Genomic DNA, 10,966 nt, shown 5'->3' on the forward strand with positions numbered 1-10,966 from the left:
AAACAAGGGCAATGCCGAGCCCTCACAACAAGCCGAGCAATAGAGGGGTGGTACCTCCTTGGCCACCATCACGTTTCCTTCACCTCCCTTGCCTTCTTGAATGATAGCCAACCATCCCTAGATGCCAAGGCCCAATTTGTCACTCATTCCACTCACTAAGCTAGATAGCAACCTAGGGGCTGTGTCCATTAGAATGTTTTGTATGATGAACTTTCAAGGTAGCATTGTGTTCAAAGACCAAAAAAAGGCAAAGAAAAGACTAAGAAGTATAGACGCTTAGCACAATCCAAGAAATGATAGTTCTTTCTATAACACAAGAAAGAATACTTAAGTGTTCCCTAAATCAATAACTCCAAATAACTCTAAATAAAACCCTTGGAAAATAGATGATCATAACCCATCCAAGATCATAGTTTTGAAAATGACTATGGTGACACCCTCTATGATGTCCCTAACTAGCCTTAATGGAAACCTACTCTTCACCACAAGACACTAATGGAGGCCACATTTTTGTGAAGAATAGAAGAGCCAAGGAAAATGAAGACCTTCATACAAAAGTCCGAAATATTAGCCAAGCTCTTTAATGAGGCTCTCTATAAAAGATTGCATTGTCTCCTTGACCAATAACACCATTACCTCAATGCACAAGGCACAAGATCCCATGGATGCAAACCACTAAACCATCATGTTTAGCCACTTCATGTCCAAGATGTGTGCACCGTGACTAGAGATACACATGTGAGTATGTTAAGGAAACATGCAAGTGACTAGCCAATCAAGTTTTAGGATCACAGCACATTGGAGACATAATAAGAGTTTAGCATATCATTGCCTTATAGATCTTGAAAAGGCACATTTTCACCCACAAAGAACTCATAAAGGAGGCCAACATAAAAAATGAAGAACAATTGCTATGTGTTACACAATCATTGCTCTATATGCAAGCGACACTAGTAGAGTGCACACCACACAAGGAATGTTTATCAAGGTGAGTAGCACCATCGAGGGAAAGGGTCAAGATAGACACATAGTCTCATCCCCATCCTAGTTTATGTTGATGATGCATTGCATTTTTCACACATTAGAGGGATTGTAGAGACCATTGACATCTTTATAGGCATTCCAAGATAATGAAACATGACAACATGGATGTTACAATCTTCAATACTACCAAAGTTCAACTTTGTTGAGAGTCATTGAGTCATTCACTCTTACAAGAGAACCATTAAGAATGTTAGGTCCTATGTTTACTCAAGATGCATCATTATAAGACTCGAGTTTTCCATGGCATCAACACGAGACATGCATCACTAGCGAGGTTGGAGCAATAGTATTTCACAACTATTAATACAGACTCCCTATTTTTATCTTCTCTAGTCAAGCTAGAAGCTCTTTGAGCATCATTCTTTTACGCAATATCTCTCATAGAGGCTAAGTGGATTTTGAGTCTTCAAGTCCTCTTATTGTCACATAAGATTTAGGGAGAAGAGATGGACTCCAAATTATATACATGAAAAGTTCACATAAGACCCTTAAGACACATGACTCATTTCAATCAGTGCTTGCCTTGATTAGACTAATATGACCAAGCTAACAAGGCAGATACAAATTGTGTAGAGGGACTTTGTATGATCCATGCAACTCACGATGGCATGGCATGATTATCTCCCTTCCTTATGGCTGGTACAACAAGGGATCTATCAGGTTATGAAAGACGATCTAAGCCAAGCACACATCCAAAAGACATGGGTATTCCCCCCATCGCCATACCAAACCGAGCATCTCCTCAACTTAGGCACTTGAGTAGCTACAACTCCACCTCCAACATGTAGTATGGTGAGCCCTGGTCGACAAGATTTTGTCCCATTCAAGTCGCCCTCCTTGCACCCTCGTAGCATTAGTCTATCTCTTGATTTCCATGGGTTCAACCCAGGAAGAAGAATGATAACAAAAATCCTTTTAAAATATTTTGAAAAACATGAGGTCACACCTACAAAAGACTCAAATTATTCACGATGATAGACACATATTAGGACTCTCTATACATTATTTGGGCTCCAATTTTAGCTTCAATCTAAACTTCAGAGTCTATTAGATGTTAAGGGTCTAGTAGACACCTCTAGCTCCAATTTTAGTTTCAATCTAAACTTTAGAGTCTATTAGATGTTAGGGGCCTACTAGTAGACACCTCTAGCTCCCTTATCAGAGTGTTTTTCTTATGATGGAATTCAACTCTCTCTCTCTCTCTCTCTCTCTCTCTCTCTCTCTTTCTCTCTCTCTCTCTCTCTCTCTCTCTCCTCGCCTCTCAGCCTCTACCTCCTTAGCTAGCCTCCACTCTTAAAGGCACGTCACATGAGTATTCAGTGTCGCGTCTATGCTCCAAAGTCCAAAGCTTTGTATCTTCATCGTTTCATTTGATTTCACTACCACAAAGTTCGCATAAGTGAGTGGGAGAAAAATATAATTAACAAATTATCAACACACACACACATGCGTGCATGCGTGCGTGCATGCACGCACACGTGTGTGTGTGTGTAGTATGACTACCTTTTTCACTTTTAAAAAAAGTGTGTAGTATAACTAAATTAAATTAAAAAGCACCTAAGAGTAGAACTAAAAAGAAAAAGGGCTATGAAGCTCTCCACGTTGGATTTTAATTCTAGGTTCAAGGATCCTAAACATACTTAAAGCTGAAGTTCTCAATATAATATCAAAATTACAACGACATAGGACAGAGGGAATTTTCTTCATTAGTTTTCTCGTATTATAACCTTTTTTAGAAGGAATAGGATTAAATTACTAAATTGAGAGATAAATGCTCACTTATGCAAAGACAAGAGAACCTATAGAATTCAAAAGTAATCACTCCATATTCAGCCATACCAAACATGCAAGTTAATGTGAGGCATTCGTATGACATTGAACGTAGCATACTAGGGTGGTTGTCATAGATATGAGCTTCTAAACTTTAAGAAGATTAAGTAATGCCAAGGTCCAAGAAACTACAACAACTTCCACCAACCATACAACTAAATTCACAAAACTCTGGAGGATAAGATTCTACACTAAAAGAATTTGGATCTTTGCGCATAAAATCTTCTTGAGTATGGAATGTTTGGGACAAATAAGTAATCCATGAATCTCCTAACCTGACTAAGTCTATGAAGAACAATTACACAAGTCTCACAAGAGATCAATCTCTACGAACTTAAATTCATAAGTCAAAAGGAAGAAGTTTGCTATGAAAACAACACAATTAGTGCCCATCGAAATACCAATGCTTTGTTTAAACAACAAAAAGCCTCCTAGATTTGAACAAATTAACTAAAAGAAAGTTTAAGCAACAAAGGGCATCTTGAGCATGTACAACTTTTGTGCATTGTGCACCCTTTGCTTTTCAAATCAAGGTCTTGCTTTTTAGATTTCATCCAACAAAAATCAAAAGCAAGGCTAATTTTCAACTCCTTGAACTTTGCATTTATCTTTCTCATATCTGTAATTGAAAACTCATGAAACAAGGTTTCCTATTTGTGACTTCAAACTTTCAAATCTATCCTAGTATAGATAGTAATAAAATCAAATGTTTCAAGCAAGATTGGAGTACACTTCTTTTCTACAATCTGAGAGGAGTTTAAAAACTTAATAATTAGTATAACTCCCACTGAATCATTCAAAATCCAACTTAAATCTACTAGAACATCAACCTCTCTCAACAAGTTTCTCCAAAGTTCATGGAAAGCTGATAATATGGCCTTAAAGAAATAACTCAACCACATTGAGACACCAGTCAAAAAAGTCTTACAAGCCACCGCAATGAATCTAGGCTTCTTGGGATTTTCATGAAACTTCCAAGCTACACAAAGATAAGAAAGACTTGGATTGCACATGAACCCAAAATACTTACAAAATTTTTGATGTTTCAAAATCAAATCCTTTTGAGCTATAGAACAACTGGAATACATTTGTGATGCAGAGTTAACCTCTCCTAGCTCTCCTAGTAACAAACTTTTTACAAGTGAAGACAAATATATAAGAAATCACAACTTTCACTAGAATTTGAACATTTGTCTATATAAGAAATCACAAACTTCTACTAGAATTTACGCGAGGAATCTCATCCGAGAGAGAGAGAGAGAGAGAGAGAGAGAGCACTATCAAGTGTGTGAACCAAACAAAGTTCTCTCAGTTCTGAGGCAAATCAATTCAAAACTATAGATTTCCAATTGTGATAAGAGACCTTGGACCCCTAAAAATTCTTCTACTTGGATAGCCAAGATTTGAGACTCCTTTCTCTGTGGCTTTTGATACGCATGAATCCTTAGAAGAAATCAAAATTTTGTGCCTTTTAAGAGAGGATCCCTATAGAAGGTAATAAGAAGGATAGAAGTATCAACAATAATAACATGTCCTAATGAACTATCAGCAAAAGGAGCAAATTTTCTACCAGTACAATGACAACGGCTACTAAGAATAGCTCTTCATGTGAACTATTTTGCCTTCTAATGACATTGGTTGGTCCCACAGTCTGTATTCAACCTCTCTATATGTTAATATCATCACCAATCATCTCCCTCTCTCTCTCTCTCTCTCTCTCTCTCTCTCTCTCTCACACACACACACACACACACACAGATAATATAGGTCACTCTTTATATGTAAACTGGCCTCTTTCTTACAAAAGAAAAACTGTGCAATTTTTAAAATACAAATGTTTCACCACTCACAATTCTATTTTGGTGACTAATTCAACCTAAACAGCAAGAACTACAACAACAAAAGAAGAAGAAAAAAAGAGAAGAAGAATTGCAACACACCCCCACACAGACTGTGAGGTGTTTGTTTACATCTTGGAAAGACCAAAAAAGCCTATGAGACCAAGTACATAACAATATGTGAAATGCATTACAACAAAAGGGAGACTCAATGTTAGAAAATTATCGTGCATTAAAAGTTATTTATATTCTTTTGAGGCATCACTAGTTCACAGTCCCGGATTTCTACTATATACATACCGCCTTTCTATGAGTGTAACCTTCAAATTATAGAGCATGAACCCTTATTCCTATATATACACATTATTTGATCTACAACAGAGTACTTGCCAATGGTTGTCAACCTCACAACCCTAGTTTGACTAAGACACCAACAAACCAACCACTGGGTATTTGGCTTCAAATTTCTTTTCCCAATCGTTGAGCGCCTTCATTTCTTTCTCTATCAGGCCTTCTAAAGATCCATTCACATCTTCCTCCTTTGTAGACATTTCTGCAAGTGCTTTGCTTGCATCTCTGCCTGCAAACATCGCATAAGAGCCTCCAGGCCCGTAAAATCCCTTACCGCTGGAGACGTCATAGATTTTCCCTTTCACAGAGACAAAGATGGAAGGGCAGAATCTGTGCCATCATATTTCTTGATCTCACTCTCTGTTATTGCACCCACTTGCATACTTACTGCAGCCATATTCATTTTCAGTTATTACATAGTCTCTGGCACACCAGGCAATCATCAAAGATACAACATGGCCGTGACTACGTAACAACTACTTGATCTTCCACAACATCTTTTTGAACCATCAAAATGATATTAGGAAAATATAAAAAAATGAGAGCAAGAACTACTGATCTTTCCACAACCTCTTGAAGACAATCAAGTAATTTAGCAGTGCGACATGGGAAACTTGTGTACAAAATGCAGTGAGAAACTTTATGGATAAACAGTTCTAAAATTTAAAGAGAGCCTGAAAGACAAAAGATAGCTTGCAACTAGCTGAAACAATGTAGCTCTCTTTAATCCACGTTTCGATGTTGGAAACCTCATAAAGATATGGCCACAAGCTTTGATCTTCTCCATAGACATTTGGCCACAAGGTGAAAACTTTGTGAGGAGAATGTTGCCTTGGCCATAAGGTCAAAACTTTTCCACATCTTGTCCAAAAGGGAGTCCCTAAAGGATAGGTTTGGACACCTCTTAAAGATTTGGCCACAAAGTCAAATTTCTTTTAGGGGGTGTCCAAACTTGCCCTCAAGGGACGACCTCATGAATAAGATGTGGAAAAGTTTTGACCTTGTGGCAACAATTGTGAGGGGAACACCATCATAAAGAATTGGCCACAAGCTCATTTCTTCTCCATGAAGGTCAAACAAAGTAAAAAATTTGGGCCACGTGCTCAAAAGTTTTCTGCTAACTAACCCAACCCAATCGATTAGCCTAACCCTAACCTAACTAGCACTTGTTAATTTGTGACCTTGTAGGCTAAGGTTTGCAGGGGCGACGTCCGATGGCGAAGGGGTGGTGAAGTGGTGTGGGAAGGGATGGTGACGTGGGGGCGACAGAGATTGGTGAAGCGGGGACTGGCGTCATGGCGAGACGCATGGGAGTGAGTCGAGGATTGCACGGGCGTGATGGTTGCACGGTCGTGAGGCATCACGGCTGGGTTTGGCTCACAGCTCGGTGAACAATGATCAGGCATCATGGCGACATAGGCATGGTGATGGACAGCACAAGGGAGCTTTCTATAGATGATCGAATATCTGCACAGAGGAGGCACGAGACGACGTCGGTGAAGCGACGAAGGCTAGGTTGCAATGATAACGTATTGTCACGTGCGTTCTTCAACCATTTTAGCCTTGTAAGGTCGTTTGGGTAGCTCAAGTCGCCATAGCCTTGCTGGTTCTACCGCTCAGCCATGGTTGCCGTTGAAACTAGACAGGTTACTCAAGGGTTCCTTTCGTAGCTTTCTAGAGTAGTTGAGAGCGTCCACGTTCCCTTCAAAGCTACAATTTGCCTTATGGGCTTGCCCTCCGATAATAGAGATTTGGGGCTTCTTTTTTTTAATGAGTATTGGGATGACAGTGTGCAGCTTCTGTGGGTAGAGCGTTTGTGAACTAGGCCCAAGAAAGTACTCGAATACCAATGTAGAAAAGGGGGTAGGGGCAGATTTGGAGTAAGGGGGATAGACTAGCAGAAGGAGAGAGAGATAAGGGAAGAAGGAAGGAGAAGGGTTCGGACAGAGAGAATGAGGTAGGAAAGAGAGGGAGAGAATGAGAGGGACTAGGGAAGAGAGAGAGAGAGAGTGAGTGAGCATAGCAGGCCCTTTAGAGCCCTCTATCTTGCAAACACCCCAAATACTAATTATCCTAACCCCCACTAACTTGACCCACTTTTGGCCTTCATTACAGGGCTGGCTTTTATGGGGCCTAGGGCTGCCTTTATGGGGCTAAGGGGCCAGCCAACCAGCCCCAAAAGCCCTATAAATAGGGGGCCTCCAGGCCCTCTTTCCTCTCAATTCTCCCAGCACTTCAGCCTCCTACAGCTCCTCCTCATCCCCCTCTAAATAGCTTGACACGCACCCCCAATGGCCCTCTGACTAGCCTTAGCCTTTGGCATTAGTTCAGCCCTATGGGAAGGTGTTCATGCAGCGCATCTGACAGGGAGTCGAGACAGCAAACGGAGTAAGGTTTGGGGTCTATTTCAGCAGCTCTTTTCAGTTATCTCTTATAGTTTCACACAACTCATTCTCAGCTCTTTATTTCAATCATCTCTCAACTCTCTTATAGGATCTATCACTCCTAGCTTTCACTCTCTCACTCACACAGTAACCCTGCATTTCGGTGGACAACACAAGCCTCTCCTTTGCCTTGCAGAAGTGTCCTACATTGTCTGTGTAGACAACATCAAGGTTCAGTATTGGAGGCATTGCCTCTTGGGTTTTTGGGTCTGCTATACGTGTACACAGTGAGCTCTTTAGAAGCGTGTTTTCCATGCTCTCTCGAAGAGTGTTCTTTGTATTTCTTAGTTCTCCGAGTATAAAGAAAATTCTCCCCTGATTGGGGGAGGGGGTCCTTAGTGGGTACAAGGACCCAATCGGTTGTCGACTCGTACTCTCTCTGCCCTCATCTCCCTTCTCTCTCTATAGTGTACAACGCTAATTCCTCGCTAAAGGTTTAAAGGTCTTGTTGTGAATTACACGATCAGATTACTCTTGCATGTTACATTGGTATTAGAGCTTTGGTCTGTATCCAACTTGACTACTGCGAGTGTATGGTTGTGTTGAGATCCGGAAAGGACACACAATCAAGCGCCATGGAAGGGTCACGAAAAGGATTCACCCTTGAAGACTTTGAAGAGGAGAAAGACAACCAACAAGATCCGCTTCCAGCAAGTGCTTAAGAAGTGATGGTGAACCTTCTAGAGCAGAATCAGCTTCTCCTACAGCAACTCGAAGAACATTCAGCCCAACTAGAAGAAAGCAGAAGACAACTAGACCAGACAAAACGACATCTGGAGGAAAAAGAACCAAAAAAACTATTGGAAGAAAAGGCAAAGTTCTTGGACTGTATTTCGATGCCACATACAATCAAAGAATATGTATGAGCACCAAGGGGCTTTGACTGTGTACGGCACCACACACAATTGAGAGATGGTATGTGCTACACTAAACTTGTGGTTATCATGCATGATTCCAACGGCTTGCACCCAAGAGAAGTTGAGGGTTTTCTACCAGCAGGTCTCAATCAAATGAAATGGGAAATCCAAGGAGATTAGGATCAAATGTCCTTGCATGCCTTGTAGTGGAAATAGAACATGATACCATTGCCTCCTACGAAATGTTGGTCATAACATACAAAGAATAAACGTAGTTTTGTGTTTGCAATCTATTTAATAAATTATCACAATCAGTAGCAAAAGAATAGGTTGGAAATAAAAGTCAGAGTCCAATAAACCACAGATGATAAAGATCGATGAAAGATAAGGCACATTAGGAAAAAATTAAGAGAGTAGAGGTAACATATGCTTGCAAGAGGTCTAGCAATTACTGGACCATACTTGATGAAGCAAGCTAAACAAGAGGCTTTGGAGACTTTATGCTTGAGGCACAAGTTGAGGCCTCGCTAGGGCATTTGAGGTCTTTGATAAAGTAGGGACTATGAAACCCATACCAACCCTTTGATCGTGTGTGGCGCCATATATAGTTGAAGGGGTTCCTAAACAAATATATGGTTATACATTAGGCACATTTAAGGCCTATGAGTGAAAAATAATGCAATAGTAAGTCCCAATCATTGAAGCCACAAAACAACAAATGCAAGAAACACTCTGGTAGCAACAACCGTAATGAACTCCACACCTTTCTCAGTACAGCAGAGGCACACACTGTAAAAAGGTTAAAAAGATAAAAAAGAAGGCCAACAAGCCATGAAACCTTGATGAGGAATGATAACATGTGCAGGAGCATGAAGCCCTGCTATATAAGGGACATGAAAGAGGTAGACAAGAATCAACAAAGTGCTAGCAGACTACAAAAGATAGAAGGTGGTGGTGGTGAAGAAAAGTTGAACTCCTACAAGCCTTTGATTGTGTACGATGCTGCACACAATTGAAGGGACATTGTTCTATAGGTGCATTTTCCTATGTGTTGTGGTAGCCTTTAGTGTGAACAAATATGGAGAGAGGAGAGGAGAAGAGTGGAGATGAGGAGAGAGGGCATAGCTAGAGAGCACACCATAAATGACCAACTGTTCACTAATATTTAGTTGAAAAGAATGAATATATACAAACACCTTTAGGGTTAGGGTTCGGATTAGGGTTTCCAACCCTTTCCTTTTTTGCACTCTTTTAGGTTAGTGCTATGCACATATGATCACATGATGTTGATATGACTCCTCAACACCTTCCCTCAAGTTCAACATCATGAAGTAGGCCTTCCCTCAAGATGATGATTATGGGAAATCAAAGAAGGACTAAACATTACATTCCATAAGACCCCTTTAAAGGGGATGTCCTTCCTTTGATTCAAACCAAGAGCTTGCTAGTGTTTCTCAAAAAGCTCTTTCTCAAGTGGTTTGGTAAAGATATCTACTGTAACATTCTCTTTGCTATCATAATGTTGCAATGTAATGTCACCAAGTAACACTCTTTCTCTAATGAAGTGCTCTCTAACATGGTACTTGGTCTTGGAGTGATATAATGGATTCTTGGCTAATGCTTGAGCCAATTGGTTATCACATAATATTGTTGTTGGCTTTGACTCATCAAAGTTTTTTTTTTTTACAATAGTCTTTTGAGCCATAAAGCCTCATACACACCTATTGTGAGTGCCTTATATTTTGCTTCTATTGAAGACAAATAAGTAGTTGGCTACTTTTTTGACAACCATGATATAGCATCTTGACCAAGGAAAAATGCATATCGTTGAGTGGATCTTCTAGTCTCATGATCTCTTGCATAGTCAATGTCACAGTATCCATGCAACCTTGGATAACTTCCTCTGTATTCCATTCCAAACTATATTGTACCTCTTATGTATCTCAAGACTCTCTTGGCTGCATTCTAGTGAGACTATTTTGGATTTTCTATAAACTGTGCTAGTGAGCTTACTGCATAACAAGTATCTGGCCTTGTGAATCGTGATAGTCAGATATAAAAGAGATTTGATGAGCTGCCGATAGTACTTATCATTGATTGTAGGCTTTTCTAATCTGCAATCCATCATATGAATTGTGCTAGTGAGCTTACTACATAACAAATATCCGGCCTTGTGAATCATGATAGTCAGATATATAAGAGATTTGATGAGCTGCCGATAGTACTTATCTTTGATTGTAGGCTTTTCTAATCTTGCAATCCATCATATGAAACTTCTTTAGGACACTATCCACATATTTCTGTTGTCTCATGAAGATATTGTGTGTCTCTCTGGAACTCAATTCCAAGACATGAGAGTGCTCTCAACGGATGTAAGAATGGAAGAGGGAGAGAGGGAAACAAAGAGCCACACAAGTTTTGGTGGGTGTTGAACCACCCTAATCTTCTTCTTCATTCATTTATATATGTGTTTGAGTATTGTACATAACCGGGGTAAAGGAACAGTGACCTTTAACCCCCACAGCCTCCCACTTAAAGGACAATGTGCCTTTAAGGGAGAACAATCAATGAGCATACTATCCAATGCCCATCAATACACGAC

At 40.0% G+C, this 10,966-nt stretch overlaps 1 pseudogene; it reads right to left on the bottom strand.

The window, feature by feature from the left end:
- Positions 1 to 5,134: 5,134 nt before the first annotated feature.
- Positions 5,135 to 5,460, bottom strand: LOC147902421 (putative steroid-binding protein 3 pseudogene; annotated as a pseudogene).
- Between the last annotated feature and the right edge of the window lie 5,506 nt (positions 5,461 to 10,966).

Source organism: Dipteris shenzhenensis, chromosome 4 (assembly GCF_047967505.1).
Source record: "Dipteris shenzhenensis isolate YYH24624 ecotype China chromosome 4, Dip_SZ_1.0, whole genome shotgun sequence".
Lineage (NCBI taxonomy): Eukaryota > Viridiplantae > Streptophyta > Polypodiopsida > Gleicheniales > Dipteridaceae > Dipteris > Dipteris shenzhenensis.